This window comes from Theropithecus gelada, chromosome 3 (assembly GCF_003255815.1).
Source record: "Theropithecus gelada isolate Dixy chromosome 3, Tgel_1.0, whole genome shotgun sequence".
Taxonomy (NCBI): domain Eukaryota; kingdom Metazoa; phylum Chordata; class Mammalia; order Primates; family Cercopithecidae; genus Theropithecus; species Theropithecus gelada.
Window position 1 is genome coordinate 167,254,661 of NC_037670.1, and position 18,017 is coordinate 167,272,677.

Here is an 18,017-nt window from a genome sequence, read left to right on the forward strand (position 1 = left end):
CAGAATCCTATGGGATGCTGAGTCCCCCTTCTCCTTACCCCTTAGTTTTGGAATTCTTATTCCCCAAAGCCTTAGATTTAACCGTGCCACATGCTGACTGGAGAGAAGCATCTTCATATTCACAGGAACGAGCCTTAGATATGACTTTGCTCCTCTCATGGGGGCTTCAGGACACTGAAAAGCAAAGCTTGTTACCAACGCTTGCCCTTCCTTAAGTACATTAAATACATCCCCAATAGTTTAAACGATTCCTAACAGCCAGGCCATTCTCCCTCCTTCTAACCCTCACCTCCTCGGCCTGAGAAATCCCAGCTGTGTGATCCGGGGCTTGATTTTCCCTGTCTTCCCCATCCCAGAATCCTTGCAGGAAACAGCCGGTCTCCCTCTCTGCTCTCAGAAGGCAAGTTCCCTTATCACCTGTGAATCACAAACCCACAGAGTGGCCAAACATAGCCGGGCTGATGCAAGACCCTGGGAAGGGGAAAGCTGCAGGTTTGTTGGTCCTAGGAGGAGCAGTGACCCTCACCTCACAGACACCTCCTCTCCCAATCCTCGGGAGGTATAAAGACTGGTCCTCCACCACCAGTCAGGCACACTCTACCACCATGAATCCACTCCTGATCCTTGCCTTTGTGGGAGCGGCTGGTGAGTTTCATGCCCACCTCAGGCCCCAACCACCCCTCCTGGCAGACACATGTCCTTCCATTCTTGCCACCTCTCCTCTTTTGACTGTGCTCTGATATTCTATTTCCTCCATCTGGCATCTTTACTTCCCATCCTCCCTGAGCTCTCTTTAAGCCTCACCTCTTTCACCTTCTCCCTGATTTCACTCCCACCACTACAATTCATCCATATACGAGCTGTGGTTGGAGATGCTGGGAAGGGAGACCAGGTGGGGCAGGCCCACGAAATAAAGCAGCAGGCTTTAGGCTTGGCTCCCACAGCACCAGAATACCTCCACTATAGCTGCTGTTAACCTCAAATGCACCTGGGGAGGTGGAAAAATTACTCATGCCAGAGACTCAACTCTAGAAATTCTCACTTCATTTGTCTGGGGTGCAGCCTGTGTTCTGGGCTTTTAAGCTTCCCAGGTGATTTTTAACATTTCTAGGCGTACAGCCAAGGTTAAGAATTGCTGTTCTTTTGGACAATAATAACGTCTACCTTTGTTCTGCCAAAATGAGCCTGGGGCATCCCTCAATTCTGCCTTCACTACACAGATCTGAGCTGAGGGGGAAGCTGGTCATGGCCAGGTCTACACAGCCAGCGGTTTTCCTAGCTTGGCCAAAGTATCCTGACCATCCAGGGCTTAAACAGCCAGGTGGAGTACACAGGTGGTGAATAAAAGAGAGAAGCATTCAGTGGGTGAGACAGACACATCCCAACTCCTATCCCACTGGAAGCATTGTGAGGACATTCCTTGCATCCTCAGCCTGGTGACCCCAGGAGAGATCTGAACACCTGCAGGGTACCTAGCTATGCGCCCTGCAGACACAGAGACTTGGGAGCCACATCCAGTGATGCTCACCAGGGGTGCCAGCGCTCCCTCCCTTGCCTAGCCTCACTGTGCTTCTTAAGGATTTCTAATTAGCAGAAAGCAACTGCAGGCTGGTAGCAGCACCCCTAACATGCAACTGACTTGCCTTCTCCCTTCCCATCTCCACTCCAGTTGATGCCCCCTTTGACGATGATGACAAGATCGTTGGAGGCTACACCTGTGAGGAGAATTCTGTCCCCTACCAGGTGTCCCTGAATTATGGCTACCACTTCTGTGGTGGCTCCCTCCTAAACGAAGAGTGGGTGGTGTCAGCAGCTCACTGCTACAAGCCATAAGTGTGGGGCCCCTGACTGCAAAGCTCCCAGCCAGGTTGCCTGGGCGAGCTTGGCTTTAGCCCACGGAAGTACTGAGGTGGGTAAGATGGAGGGGAGAGGTGGTGGAGAAGAAAACTTGTTGGCAGCAGCTGACTGTCCAGAGCAGAGAGTGAACACAAGACAGGAACCCCTCACACCCAGGCAAATCCATGAAACAGCAAGGGTTGTGGTCATAAAAGCAGGCAGGGATGATCTCGGATGGACTGAGCTTGTGAGAAAAGCAGGCAAGTACTTTTGCTGGTTAGCTACACAATAAAGCCACCTAGGAAAGACTTTTTAAAAATACTGATGCCTGTGTCCTATCCCAGGGCAATTAACTCAAAATTTTCAGGAAGAGGGTATGAATATCAGTGATTATTTCACACTCTACCTCTGTTAACTATAGAATCTATAGACATAGCTGAGAACCGCCGCCTCCACCAAGAACTCTCAAACCTGAGTATGCATCAGAACCACCTGCAGGCTTGTTAAGGCACAAATCACTGGGTCCCATCCCCAAGGTTCTGATCAGTAGGTGGGGGTAAGAACCAAGAATTTACATTTCTAACAAGTTCCCAGGAGATGCTAATGCTGTGGCTACCCTTGGATTAGATTACACAGAAGGGTGGTGCTCACCAGGCCAAGAAGGGAGGGAGGAACAGACACTGTGCACAGTTAGCAAAGGCCTCGGGTGAAGAACGCTGGGAAAACTACAAGGAGCTCTTTGTGCCCACAGTGCTGGTGACTGTGGAAATTGTGGGAAAGAGGCTGGGAAGGCGGGATGAGGGGCAGCCTCTGGTGCATCCCTTTGACTCTTCCGCACCCCACTAACAACCTCTGAAGCAGAAAGGTCCTGGAGTCTCCCACCTGCACTGACCCAAATCCCTCTCCTGCCCATGTGATATGACCACATACTCCACCCCATGCCTCCAGAGCTGTCCATGAGCAGGGAGCTTAAGGACCCTGGGGAAGGTGGGATGGGTACCCCAGCAGTGGAGGAAGGTCTTCACCACGCCTGCCCTGCCCATCAGCCGCATCCAGGTGAGACTGGGAGAGCACAACATCGAAGTCCTGGAGGGAACTGAGCAATTCATCAATGCAGCCAAGATCATCCGCCACCCCAAATACAACGAGGTTAAGAAATATAACAATGACATCATGCTGATCAAGCTTTCCACACCTGCTGTCATCAATGCCCGTGTGTCCACCATCTCTCTGCCCACTGCCCCTCCATCTCCTGGCACTGTGTGCCTCATCTCTGGCTGGGGCAACACTCTGAGCTCTGGCGGTGAGTGGGACCCTTTGTCTTTCTACTTCCCTCCATCCTCCCAATTTCCAGATTGAAGCATATCCCTTAACTTGAATCCTCTCGCCCCCAGGCTTAAGACACATTTCCAGTGCCCATTATACACAGGCTCTGCACTGAACATGAGAGAGATGCAAAGTCTAAGGACTTGGCTCCTAATTCAAAAGACAGCACAAATGGAGAACTTGCTGTGATCACATCTTGGGAGGGGTTCAACAATGATCATTCTGGGAACTAAAAGCCAGAGTCCCTTGCCAGGACTTACATTTTGGAGTCCTCTCCAGGAGCAGTGTTCCTCTTCAATGTTCCATCCTAGATTATTGTCTCCTTCTCCAGCCTGACCCACATTTCGACTTTCTTTGATCTCTTCCTGATCCTCACAGCTGACTACCCAGATGAGCTGCAGTGCCTGGACGCTCCTGTGCTGACCCAGGCTGAGTGTGAAGCCTCCTACCCTGGAAAGATTACCAGCAACATGTTCTGTGTGGGCTTCCTTGAGGGAGGCAAGGATTCCTGCCAGGTGATTTGAACAACCCTTCCCATTCTGAAGCTCCCACTGATACCCAGGCCCCATCTTGGAAAAAGATTTCAACTCCCAAGGTGGCGGGGCTGAGGAGGCTCCCTGCAGTGTCCCTATGGAGAAGTGAGGAAGGCTCCCTTGGGCTGCATGCTGTCTGCTTAGGAACAGAGAATGGGCCACTGTGAGAAGGACGTGGAGCCACAGAGCTGCCTGGAAAGGGGTCTTTTAAGGTTCAGAGTAAATATAGCTATATTCCTCCTCCATCTCTCCATACAACTTGTCCCTTCTTCTCCCTAGGGCGACTCTGGTGGACCTGTGGTCTACAACGGACAGCTCCAAGGAGTTGTGTCCTGGGGCTATGGCTGTACCCAGAAGAACAGGCCTGGAGTCTACACCAAGGTCTACAACTATTTGGCCTGGATTAAGGACACCATAGCTGCCAACAGCTAAAGCCCCCAGTCCCTCTGCAGTCTCTATACCAGTAAAGTGACCCTGTTCTCACTGTCTGTGTCTTTGCCTGCTCCCTCACACTCCTTCACACTCCAATCTCAGGTCAGATTGGGGTGTCCCCCTTAAAGGTAAGCAGAGCCCCCAGCTCCCAAAATGTGTTGCATGGTACACTAGATTAGCACATACAAGGAGATGACACTAGATTAGCACATACAAGGACATGGAATCCAAAAATAGTAAGAAGTTTGGGAGAAAAGGGGGTACTCTTTTCTAGAGAAACGTGTGTTTGGAAAGGTGGTCTTTTGGTGGAGAGGTTGATTTTTATTTGGGCTTCTCACAGTGGTTGGAGCTACTCTGCCTTCAGAACAATAACAGCACAGAAAATGTGTCAGCATCTTCCAGACAGCCCAAAAAATTTGACGAGCTAAATCTTATTGCTAAAATACAACAATAATTACAAATGCTACTGGTGATGACATGCCTCTCCCAGGAATGTTTTGGCACCAAACCCTCGACCAAGCCCTCCCTTCTCATTCACCTGGAAAATCAGACTCAAGTAAATCTCCCTGGCCCCCTAATTATCCCTGAATTCCCTAGTTCCATCTCTGTGAGCAGCTAGAGAGATGTCCCGCCTACCATAGTGGGAGCCAGACTGCAACTTGGGAATCAAGCCCAGCACTGCACACTGCATTTTCATCTTCTTTGACTTTGGGATAGGATGCTGCAGTGAATCCCTCAGCTAATACCAGCTCCCCACTCTGACCAGGGAAAGAAACTAGACAGGGTCAGGATTCACCCATTTGATTAATTAACTGAAAAAGGATTCATTTTCATAAAACTTGCTCGCCTTTAAGACACTTCAAATGAGTTATTTGGGACTCTTTAAAAAAGGTAGAAGGAAAGATCTGAGGGCTGTGACACCATCCAGCCACTCTGGCCACACGTTGGCTGGCTTGCACTCACTGGACACAGCAGAGGGAGGCAGGCCCCGTGGCAAATCTGGCACCTGCCAAAGGCTTCTCCTGGCAATACTGAGAGGGCCCATGTTGGGTCCATAGCTCATCCGAGCTTGCCACTGAAGATCCAAGCAAGTTTCTCTTTGAAATTCCACCCTCATCTTCTGTCCCAAGTGGTTGTGGACACCCCTGGGAGCTGGCACCAAGGGCCAGGAGCAGCCAAGGAAGACAGACAAGTTCAGAGCCCATTTTCTGTTACAGGTAACACAGCACAGGCCTCCAAGTGTCCACGGAGCAGCGTGCAAATTGCAGTGATGAGTAGAGTAAAACCCCTACATGGAGCACAGCATTCGTGGCAAACACAGGAGACCTCAGTCCACTTGCTTTGCAGTACACCCAAGCATGCATCAGACACTTGTTTGGTAAACAGTAAATGTGTAAGATCAATTACCTTGAGAGGGCCATCTGTGCTCCAGATGTGCAGTTCATGTGAGGTGATGGTTACCACTCACTATCGTCAGAGGAAAACAGTGCTCAGGGCTCACACACCATGGACAGATTGTGACACATGGGTCACCCAGAAAGTCACTGCATATAAACATCACTTTGTTCAACATGGATTTCGTTTTTATGGAGTACAAACGCAGACCTAGGTGACCTTACAGCCTTGGGTTTGTCTGCTTTTGGAGATATATATCCAGTAGATTTATGTCTATATAGACAGACAAGACAGATACATTCTTTCCTGTTCTTACCATAATGTCAATGTCTAGTCTGAATATCATCACCACTCAAGAGTCAAGGGAAGAGCCAAACGCTTCATAGAAACAGGGCTGGGCTGGGAGTGTTAGTTTCCATTGTTTTTTGTCTCCATTCAGATCATTCCTTTCAAAACCCAGCTGGATACCTGAAGCCAAGAGACAGACATAAGGACCCCAAAGGCCTTCCAGACAGCTGCTTCCACCTCCTACCTGGACCACTTAGACTCTACACAGAAAAGTGAGTCACCTCACTCAGAAGGGTCGGCAGCAGAAACAGGGCATGAAAACCACAGATAACTGTGGCGTTTCTTCCGAGCGGTCAGTGTAAAGTATACCAACACCACCACCAAAAACACAGAACAAGCAAAAAAATGCTTATTCAAAATCCAAGACAAAATATTGTGTGAGATCCAGGCCATGGGGTTGCCTTTTCTCAGGCCACACAGCTTTCCCAGTCCATTTGCTCACATGGAACTGTAAGATGTGAAGGTCTCCAGAGCGTGTGCTTGGGATCGAGGCTGGTACTGTTCACTTGTGGGTCTGGAATAAAGGACAAAGAGGCAGAAAGCTGCTACTGTGTCCACCACTATAACTTAGGGCCTCCTTCACACTGATGCTCCGAAGAGCCCCAACCTCAACCTTCACACAAAACATCTCCTTCTGGCTCAACTACATCCAGGCTGGAGTGCCGTGGCATGATCTCTGCTCACTAAAACCTCCACCTCCTGGGCTCAAGTCTCCCAAATAGCTGGGATTACAGGGACGCACCACGATTCCCAGTTAATTTTTTTTTTTTTTTTTTTTTTGTATTGTTAGTAGAGATAGGGTTTCACCATGTTGGCCAGTCTGGTTTTGAACTCCTGACCTCAAGTGATCCAAAGTGCTGGGATTACAGGTGTGAGCTACCACTTCTAGAGCACGTTCTATTTAAAAAATATATAATTTCAAGTTTTATTTTAGATTCAGCGGTTACATGAGCAGGTTCGTTACATGGGTATATTGTGTGATACTGAGGTTTGGGGCACAAATGATCTCATCACTCAGGCAGTGAGCATAGCACCCAATAGGTAGTTTTTCAGCCCTTTCCACCCTCCTTCTCTCTTCCCTCTAGTAGTTGCAGTGTCTACTGTTCCCATATTTATATCCATGTGTACCCAATGCTCAGCTCCCACTTATACATGAGAATGCGATATTTGGTTTTCTGTTCCTATGTTAATTTACTTAGGATTATTGTCTCCAGCTTCATCCATGTTTCTGCAAAGGACATGATTTCATTCTTTTCATGGCTGCATAGTATTCCACGGTGTATGTGTACCACATTTCATTCATCCAGTCTACTGCTGCTGGCCACCTAGCTTGATTCCATGGCTTTGCTACTGTGAATAGTGCTGTGACGGACATGCAAGAGCATGTGTCTTTTTGGCAGAACATTTATTTTCCTTTGGGTAAATGCCCAGTAAAGGAATTGCTGGGTGGAATGGTAGTTCTGTTTTAAATTATTTCAGAAATCTCCAAAGTGCTTTCTGCATTACTTTTTCCATGAACTAATTTACACTCTGCCCAGCCTTCCCTTTCCTCTGCAGCCTCACCAGCATCTTCTATTTTTTTTCTTTTTTTGACATTTTAATAATAGCCACTCTCCAGCCAAATTCTTTCAAGGCCAATGCAGGGAAAAGCCACAAATTTCTGTTTTCCCGAAGAGAATTCTTGCCTGCCCACTGGTAGAATGCTTGTTTTCATCTGTCTTTTGTTGTTTGTCAAAGAAAAATCAAAGGTAAAGTGGTATGATCTTCCACACCTGAACCAGTTTGCAGCCACCAGAGCCTGCTGGGAAGGGGCCCGTCAAGCATGTGTTGATCTTGTCTCCTGGAATTTGAGAGATCAAGAAGACCCATAGCAACCGACCATACAACTGCCCATCAGCACCCATCCTTTCACGGAATTAGCTCAATTCTGGCTCTGCAGACACTGGCAGCCACAGGTAACAAATCCTGGGCCACTGTGGGCTTCCCTCATCACCCAAGGCCACAATGGGCTGCCTGTCCAAGGCAGAGACACATCAACATTCTATTAAACTGAAATTACGCTTAAATCCACTTCACCAATAATCATCTGAGGGCACAGTCCCTGCCCGCATCCTTGGAGATTTTAAAATGCACATCTCTCTGACCCAAACAGGTAGATGAGATCTGACTTTAAAGCGGGGGGAAATCAGGATGAATTGGGGTATCAGGAATGAATCCCGAGTGTTTTTGTGTTGGGACAGGCATTCACATCCCGAATTGTACCTGGAGATGGAAAAAAAAGGCAGGAGAGAAGGAGAGAAAAAAGGGGGACAAAGTGGCTAAAAGTAATTGAAAGCTTCTCTTGTGGTTCTTTCCAGCTCTGGTTGCTTTGCCAAGATAGTAGGTGCAGGCAGGGTCAGCTCTGGCTGGGAGCTGCTGCTCTGGGAGATGGGAGAATCACTTCACCTCCAGAAAGCTTATTTGATCATCTGTAAAATGGGCAATCCCATAGGTGGTTGTGATGATAAAATGAAAAACACGTTCTTAACTTGTATGAGTTACATGCTGTATAGTAAGTTATAAGGTATATAGTAAGCACACAAAAATGATTCACTGTTATCATAATTGAAGGACAGTGGTTTGGTGGGCTAAGCACTAAATACAAGCCAGAAAGCTGTCTTAGAGAAGTAGACGAAGAAAACTGTAGTTCAGAATGAACAGTAGCAAGAATGGCATGTCCTCCAAATTGAGCTCAGGCAGCTGGATCTGAACCTGTCCTACACATGTGAGTCTACGGTATGAAGTAACAGTCTCTACCTATAGCTGTCTTTGCTGTCTATAAGGTCATTCATTTTTGAACAAAGCTGACCTCAGACTATAGTGTGATCATTTAAGGAAGAGCGCAAAATACTGGAGAAGGCTAGTCTTCAAGCTCTAGATACAGAAATCCTTATATTCTTGAGTGTTCCCTTTCAGACAGAGAGTCAGAGCCACAAGCACAGATCCAAAAATCCCCTTTTCCAAAAAATTTTCCACCTTCTACTAAGGTTCACCTCCCTGTTTAGTGCACACTGGTATCTACAGTTGCTAAAGCAAGAGTCTCTCCTTATCCTCCAAGGCAGGAGTTCTGCAAAGACCCCATGACAAGGGGGCAAAATGAAACATGTTTAGGGACAACAAAGGAAAAACCCATATTATCGATGCCCCAAAACCTGGATACCTCAGGCTTGGCCAGTTATTCGTGAGCAGAGAAGTGTGTCATCTACATGGCGGTCATGGCCTGGATGGGTCTGGAACTGTGGCAAGGTAAGGCTCTGAGACAAGGTGTCAGGAGAAAGATGAATTGAATCATCTATTTCTGCCAGGAAAAAAAGCACCAGGAAGGAATCAGATGTACAGTTTGTCCTCTGGGGACCTCTGCTTGGATCCTCAATAAATCTCCTTTTAGATGCCACCTGCAGCAATTCCCACACTTCACAATGCTCTCCATGGCTTCCGTTGGCCTTATGGTCAGCTCTGCCAAGATCTGTATTCTTGGGCAAGACAGAATCCTTCTCAATCTTATTGTCTTCCTCTACAAATGGAAATAATTTTGTTCTGCACAAATCACAATTAGCATGTTTGTGGGAAGTTAAACTGTGAAACTCAGCATAAATGAAGAGCTATGCACCACTCTTGCTTACATAAAAACTCGTATAAAGCTGTCAGGCAGCATACACCATCTAAGTACAGCAGTGTTAGGTTTGAGCCCAACAGTGATTAGAGGAGGTACGGGGTGGTGAGGGTGTCTCCAAGCAGTAGGTCTCCTGGCTGTGGGGAAGCTGACTTGGCAGCCATGCCAGGAATTGGGCCAGAAGGTAGTCTGTGTGTCCTCTCAACTCCTTGGGCCCCACTCTGGCATTTTTTCCAATTCCCTCTGGTTTCCATTTGCTTTCTCCCTCTAGCCCCTGGCCATGTCCAATTTCACCACCAAGTTTCTGAGCTTTGCTCATTTTGTTCACCATCTTCAGAACATTGCTGCTTCTTTTACCTTTCAAAGAATTCAAACTTGAACTCTGCTCACTCCTACCCATCACCAGCCTGAACTCAGAGTTCCTCATAAGGAAGCTCCTCCTTTCTTTACATCACTAGACCTGAGCGCAGACAACATCTCCATCTCCACACTGCTCTGGCCAGGTTATGCCTCAGTCAATTACACAACTGTATTTCAGTAGCATTGGTAGGGCGCAAATCAGGATATTATCTGGGAAGATTCACTTTGTACTGAACACAGCATAATCTCACTGCATCTAAAATAGAAAATTCCAGACCCACCCCTCCACATCTTCGTTATTGAACCCAATATGCGACCCATTTACCATGTGCTAAAATCTCAGATCAGATCGTATCCCAGATTTACCATGGTCCACACTCTGACATCTGATCGGGGGCATATCATGCTGGTTCAGGCTGTCAGCCCTGAGCAAGTAGGTCAGTTTGCATCACCCTGAGTGCCAGTTGCCAGGGCATCCTTGAGGCTGCATAAAAAGAACCTATGATAAGATGCACATGAGGGAAACAAATGTCTTCACATTGAAGAAGGGGAGGAGTGCGCCATTGGTTTTCCATCCTCCAGATGCACTGAGTAAGCTCCTACCTAACCTGTGCCCCCTCCTTTGAAACACTTCCCATCCTTAAGCCTTGGTAGGAAGGAGAGCCATCTGGAAGCCCAGAATCCTGTGGAATGCTGAGTCTCCCTTCTCCTTACCCCTTAATTTGGATTTCTTATTCCCCAAAGCCTTAGATTTAACCGTGCCACATGCTGACTGGAGAGAAGCATCTTCATATTCACAGGAACGAGCCTTAGATATGACTTTGCTCCTCTCATGGGGGCTCCAGGACACTGAAAAGCCAAGCTTGTTACCAACACTTGCCCTTCCTTAAGTACATTAAATACATCCACAATAGTTAAAAAGATTCCTAAACAGTCAGGCCATTCTCCCTCCCTCTAACCCTCATCTCTTCGGCCTATGAAAGCCCAGCTGTGTGATCCGGGTCTTATCTTTCCCTGTCTTTCCCATCCCAGCATCCTTGCAGGAAACAGCCAGTCTCCCTCTCTGCTCTCTGAAGGCAAGTTTCCTTATCACCTGTGAATCACAAACCCACAGAGTGGCCAAACATAGCCGAGCTGATGCAAGACCCTGGGAAGGGGAAAGCTGCAGGTTTGTTTGCCCTGGGAGGAGTGGTGACCTTCACCTCACAGACACCTCCTCTCCCCATCCTCGGGAGGTATAAAGATGGGTCCTGCACCACCAGTCAGGGACACTCTACCACCATGAATCCACTCCTGATCCTTGCCTTTGTGGGAGCTGCTGGTGAGTTTCATGCCCTGCCTCAGGCCCCACCCACCCCTTTCCTGGCAGACACATGCCCTGCCATTCTTGCTACTTCTCCTCTTTTGACTGTGCTCTGATATTCTATTTCCTTCATCTGGGCTTCCCATCCTCCCTGGGCTCTCTTTAAGCCTCACCTCTTTCACCTTCTCCCTGATTTCACTCCCACCACTGCAATTCATCCATATCCGAGCTGTAGTTGGAGATGCTGGGAAGGGAGACCAGGTGAGGCTGGCCCACGAAATAAAGCAGCGGGCTTCAGGCTTGGCTCCCACAGCACCAGAATACCTCCGCTATAGCTGCTCTTAACCTTGAATGCACCTGGGGAGGTGGAAAAATTACTCATGCCAGAGACTCAACTCTAGAAATTCTAACTTCATTTGTCTGGGGTGCAGCCTGTGTTCTGGGCTTTTAAGCTTCCCAGGTGATTTTTTAACATTTCTAGACATGCAGCCAAGGTTTAGAATTGCTGTTCTTTTGGACAATAATAACATCTACCTTTGTTCTGCTGAAGTGAGCCTGGGGCTGCCCTCAACTCTGCCTTCACTACACAGATCTGAGCTGAGGGGGAAGCTGGTCATGGCCAGGTCTACACAGCCAGGGAGTTTTCTTAGCTTGGCCAAAGTATCCTGACCATCCAGGGCTTAAACAGCCAGGTGGAGTACGCAGGTGGTGAATGAAAGAGAGAAGCATTCAGTGGGTGAGACAACCCCATCCCAACTCCTATCCCACTGGAAGCATTGTGAGGACATTCCTTGCATCCTCAGCCTGGTGACCCCAGGAGAGATCTGAGCCCCCACTGGATACCTAGCTATGTGCCCTGCAGACACAGAGACTTGGGAACCACATCCAGTGATGCTCACCGGGGTGGCAGTGCTCCCTCCCTTGCGTAGCCTCACTGTGCTTCTTAAAGATTTCTAATTCGCAGGAAGCAACTGCAGGCTGGGAGCACCACCCCCAACATGCTACTGACTTGCCTTCTCCCTTCCCGTCTCCACTCCAGTTGCTGTCCCCATTGACGATGATGACAAGATTGTTGGGGGCTACACCTGTAAGGAGAATTCTGTCCCCTACCAGGTGTCCCTGTATTCTGGCTACCACTTCTGTGGTGGCGCCCTCATCTGTGAATAATGGGTAATTTCAGCCTGTCACTGCTACAAGCCGTAAGTGTGGGGCCCCTGAATGCAAAAATCCAACCCAGTCTGCCTGGGAGAGCTTGGCTTCAGCCCAGGGAAGTACTGAGGTTTGGTAAGATGGAGGGGAGAGATGGTGGACAAGAAAACTTGTTGGCAGCAGCTGACTCTCCAGAGCAGAGAGTGAACACAAGACAAGAACCTCCCACACCCAGGCAAATCCATGAAACAGCAAGGGTTGTGGTCATAAAACCAGGCAGGGATGATCTTGGAGTGGACTGAGCTAGTGAGAAAAGCAGGCAAGTACTTTTGCTGGTTAGCTACACATTAAAGCCACCTAAGAAAGGGTTTTTAAAAATACTGATGCCTGTGTCCTATCCCAGGGCAATGAACTCAAAATTTTCAGGAAGAGGGTGTGAATATCAGTAAGCATTTCACACTCTACCTCTGGTAACTGTAGAGTGTGTAGACAGAACTCAGAACTCCTGCCTATACCAGGAACTCTCAAACCTGAGTATGCATCAGAAAAACCTATAGGCTCGTTAAGGCACAAATCACTGGGTCCCATACCCAAGGTTCTGATCAATAGACAGGGGTAGGACCAAGAATTTACGTTTCTAACAAGTTCCCAGGAGATTCTAATACTATGGCTACCTTTGGATTAGATTACACAGAAGTATGGTGCTCACCAGGCCAAGAAAGGAGGGAGGAACAGGCACTATGCACAGTTAACAAAGGCCTGGGATGGAGGATACTGGGAAATCTTCAAGGATCTCCTTGTGCCCACAGTGCTAGTGACTGTGGAGATTCTGGGAAAGAGGCTGTGAAGGTGGACTGAGAAGCAGCCTCCACTGGGATCCCTTTGACTCTGCCCCACCCCACTAACACCAACCTCTGAAGCAGAAAGATCCTGGGTCTCACACCTGCACTGACCCACATCCCTCTTCTGTCCCTGCGATATGGCCACACACCCCACCCTATGACTCCAGAGCTGTCCATGAGCAGAGAGCTTGAGAACCCTGGGGAAAGTGGGATGGGTAACCCAGCTGTGAGAGAGGATCTTCACCATGCCTGCCATGCCCATCAGCCGCATCCAGGTGATACTGGGAGAGCACAACATCAATGTCCTTGAGGGGACTGAGCAGTTCATCAGCGCAGACAAGATCATCTGCCACCCCGAATACAACCCAACAACTCTGGACAATGACATCATGCTGATCAAGCTCTCCTCACCTGCCGTCATCAATGACCACGTGTCCATCATCCCTCTGCCCACCCACCCTCCAGTTCCCTGCACTGAGTGCCTCATCTCTGGTTGGGGCAACACTTTGAGCTATGGTGGTGCGTGGCTCCCTTTGTCCTTCTACTTCCCTCCATCCTCACAATTTCCAGAACGAACCATGCCCCTTAACTTAAATCCACTTGCCTCCGGGCTTAAGACACATTTCTAGTGGCCATTACACACAGGTTCTGTACTGGGCACCAGAGGATGCAAAGTCTCAAGGACTTGGCTCCTAAAATCGAGAGACAGGACAAATGGAGAACGTGCTGTGATTACATGTTGGAAGGGGTTCAACAATGATCATTCTGGGATTGAAAAGCCAGAGCCCCTTGCCAGGACTTATGTTTTGGAGTCCTCTCCAGGAGCAGTGTTCTTCTTCAATGTTCCATCCTAGATTATTGTCTCCTTCTCTGGCCTGACCCACATTTCGACTTTCTTTGTTCTCTTCCTGATTCTCACAGCTGACTACCCAGATGAGCTGCAGTGCCTGGAAGCTCCTGTGCTGACCCAGGCTGAGTGTGAAGCCTGCTACCCTGGAAGGATTACCAGCAACATGTTCTGTATAGGCTTCCTTGAGGGAGGCAAGGATTCCTGCCAGGTGATTTGAACAACCCTTCCCATGCAGAGGCTCCCACTGATACCCAGGCCCCACCCGGGAAAAAGATTTCAACTCTCAAGGTGGTGGGGATGAGGAGGCTCCCTGAAGTTCCCCCATGGAGAAGTGAGGAAGGCTCCCTTGGGCTGCATGCTGTCTGCTTAGGAAGAACAGAGAATGGGCCACCGTGAGAAGGACATGGAGCCACAGAGCTGGCTGGAAAGCGGTCTTTAGGGTTCAGAGTAAATATAGCTATATTCCTCCTCCATCTGTCCATACAACTTATCCTTTCTTCCGCCCAGGGGGACTCTGGTGGTCCTGCGGTCTGCGACGGAGAGCTCCAAGGCATTGTCTCCTGGGGTGATGGCTGTGCCGAGAAAAACAAGCCAGGAGTCTACACCAAGGTCTACAACTATTTGGCCTGGATTAAGGAAACCAAAGCTGCCAACAGCTAAAGCCCCCAATCCCTCTGCAGTCTCTATACCAATAAAGTGACCTTGTTCTCATTGTGTCTGTGCCTGCTCCCTCACACTCCTTCACACTGGAAAGCATCCTCCAATTTCAGGTCAGACACGACTTTCCCGCTTAAAGGTAAACAGAGCCCCCAGCTCCCTGAATGTGTTCCATGGTACACCAGATTAGCACATACAAGGAGATGGAATCCAAAACTAATAAGCTTGGGAGAAAGGGGGGCAGTGTTTTCTACAGAAACGTGAGTTTCAGAAAGGTGCTCTTGGATGGGGGGTATTGATTTTTATTTGGGTTCTCACAGTGGTTAGAGCTACTCTGCCTTCAGAACAATCACAGCACAGAAAATGTGTCAGCATCTTCGAGGCAGCCCAAAAAATCTGACCAGCTGAATCTTATTGCTAACATACAACAATAATGACCAATGCTGTTGGTGATGACATGCCTCTCCCAGGAATGCATTGGCACCAAGCCCTGGACTAAGCCCTACCTTCTCATTCACCTGGAAAATCAGACTCAAGTAAATCTCCCTGGCCCCTAATTCTTCCTCAATTCCCTACTTCTCTCTCTGTGAGCAGCTAGAGAGATGTCCCGCCTCCCATAGCGGGAGCCAGACTGCAACTTGGGAATCAAGCCCAGCTCTGCACGCTGCATTTTTATCTTCTTTGCCTCTGGGATAGGACACCACAGTGAATCCCACAGCTACCACCAGCTCCCCACTCCGACCAGGGAAAGAAACTAGAGAGAGTCAGGATTTACCCATTTGATCAATTAACTGAGGAAGGATTCATTTTCATAAAACTTGCTTTCCTTTGAGACACTTCAAGTGAGTTATTTGGGACTCTTTAAAAGTGGTGGAAGGAAGGACATCTGAGGACTGTGACACCATCCAGCCACTCTGGCCACACGTTGGCAGGCTTGCACCACTGGAGGCAGCAGATGGAGGCAGGCCCCATGGCACCTGTGGCAGCTGCCAAAGCCTCCTCCTGGCAAATCTGAGAGGGCCTATGTTAGGGCCACAACTCATCCAAGCTTGGCACCGAAGATCCAAGCAAGCTTCTCTTTGAAATTCCTCCTTCACCTTCTGTCCCAAGTGGTTGTGGACACCCCTGGGAGCTGGTACCAAGGGCCAGGAGCAGCCAATGGAGACAGACAAGTTCAGAGCACATTTCCAGTCACAGGGAACACAGCACAGGCCTCCAAGTGTCCACAGTGCAGCATACAAATTGCAGTGATGAGTAGAGTAAAACCTCTACATGGAGCACAGCATTCCTGGAAAACACAGGGGACCGCAGTCCACATGCTGTGGAATACACCCAAGTAAGCATCAGACACTTGTTGGTAAACCGTAAATGTGTAAGATCCATTACCTTGAGAGGGCCATCTGGGATCCAGATGTGTGAATCTTGTGAGGAGACTGCTACCACTCACTATCTTCAGAGGAAAACGGGGCTCAGGGCTTACACACAATGGACAGATACACACAGGTCCCCCAGAAAGTCATTGCATAGAAACATCACTTTGTTCAACATGAATTTTGTTTTTCTGGAGTCCACAGCCAGACCCTAGTTCACTGTACAGCCTTGGGTTTGTCTGCTTTAGGAGATATATATCCAGTAGATAGATAGACAGACAAGACAGATACACTTTTTCCCTTTCTTACCATAATGTCAATGCCTTGTCTGAATATAATCATCACTCAAGAGTCAAGGGGAGAACAAAACACTTCATATAAAGAGGGCTGGGCGAGGAGTGTTAGTTTCCACTGTTTTCTGTCTCCATTCAGATCATTCCCACCAAAGCCCAGCTGGTTACCTGAAGCCAAGAGACAGACGTAAGTATACCAATGGCCTTCCAGATGGCTGCTTTTACCTCCTACCTGGGCCACGTAGACTCTTTACACAGAGAAGTTAGTCACCCCAATCAGAAGGGTTGCCAGCAGAAACAGGGTATGTAAATCACAGATAACCATGGGATTTCTTCGAAGTGGTCTGTGTAAAATAAACCACCACCACCACCAAAAACACAAAACAAAAAATAAAATAAAATAAAATAAGGCTTATTCAAAATTCAAGACAAAATACTATGTGAAAGCGAGGCCATGGTTGCCTTTTCTCAGGCCACACAGCTTTCCCAGTCCATTTGCTCACATGGAACTGTGAGATGTGAGGGTCTCCAGAGCATGTGCTCGGGATTGAGGCTGGTATTGTTCACCTGTGGGGCCAGACTAAAGGGCAAAGAAGCAGAAAGCTGCAACTGTGTCCACCGCCATGGCTTAGGGCCTCCTTGTCACAGAGGCTCCGAACAGCTCCACCTCAGCCTTCACACAAAACATCTCCTTCTGGCTGAACTACAGCCAGGCTTGAGTGCGGTGGCATCATCTCTGCTCACTACAACCTCCAACTTCCAGGATGAAGTGATTCAGCCTCCCAAGTAGCTGGGGTTACAGGCGCCTGCCACCATGCCCAGCTAATTTCTTTGTTGTTGTTGTTGTTTATATTTTTAGTAGAGACAGGGTTTCATCATGCTGGACAGGCTGGTTTTGATCTCCTGACCTCAAGTGATAGAAAGTGCTGGAATTACAAGCATGAGCCTCTGCTTCTGGCCGAGGGCCCATTTTTGAAAAAATAATTTCAACTTTTATTTTCGATTCAGGGGCTATATGTGCAGGACCATTACATGGGTTTATTGTGTGATGCTGAGCTTCAGGGTACAAATGATCTCATCACGCAGACACGAGCATAACACCCAATAGTTAGTTTTTCAGCCCTTTCCACCCTCCCTCTCTCTTTCCTCTAGTAGTTGCAGTGTCTATGGTTCCTATATTTATATCCATGTGTACCCAATGCTCAGCTCCCACTTATACATGAGAACATGATATTTGGTTTTCTGTTCCTATGTTAATTTCCTTAGAATTATGGTCTCCAAGTAGATCCATGTTGCTGCAAAGGACATGATTTCATTCTTCTCATGGACGCATAGTATTCCACGGTGTATATGTACCACATTTCCTTCATCCAGTCTAATGCTGATGGCCCCCTAGGTTCATTCCACAGCTTTGCTACTGTGAATAGTGCTGTGAAAGATGTTCAATAGCATGTGTCTTTTGGGCAGAACAATTATTTTCCTTTGGGTAAATGCCCACTAAAGGAATTGCTGGGTGGAATTGTAGTTTTGTTTTAAATTATTTCAGAAATCTCCAAAATGCTTTCTGCGTTAATTTTTCCATGAACTAATTTACATGCAGGCCAACAGTGTATCAGCATTCCCTTTCCTTTGCAGCCTCACCAGCATCTTCCAATTTTTTGACATTTTAAT

General features: G+C 48.1%; 1 protein-coding gene, 2 pseudogenes and 1 gene segment (V, D, J or C); all 4 read left to right on the plus strand.

The window, feature by feature from the left end:
- LOC112620195 (immunoglobulin delta heavy chain-like) overlaps nucleotides 1–18,017 on the plus strand; it is a 233,042-nt gene that overhangs the window by 119,744 nt on the left and 95,281 nt on the right. The gene's annotated exons all lie outside the window — the stretch shown is intronic.
- The window catches only part of LOC112620203, a 119,099-nt gene that overhangs the window by 10,081 nt on the left and 91,001 nt on the right, over nucleotides 1–18,017 (plus strand).
- On the plus strand, nucleotides 606–4,183 carry LOC112620204 (annotated as a pseudogene). Its single transcript, XR_003118488.1, has 6 exons — nucleotides 606–645; nucleotides 1,670–1,835; nucleotides 2,181–2,222; nucleotides 2,883–3,139; nucleotides 3,541–3,677; nucleotides 3,975–4,183. The product of XR_003118488.1 is annotated as a putative trypsin-6 (transcript).
- On the plus strand, nucleotides 11,164–14,686 carry LOC112620207 (annotated as a pseudogene).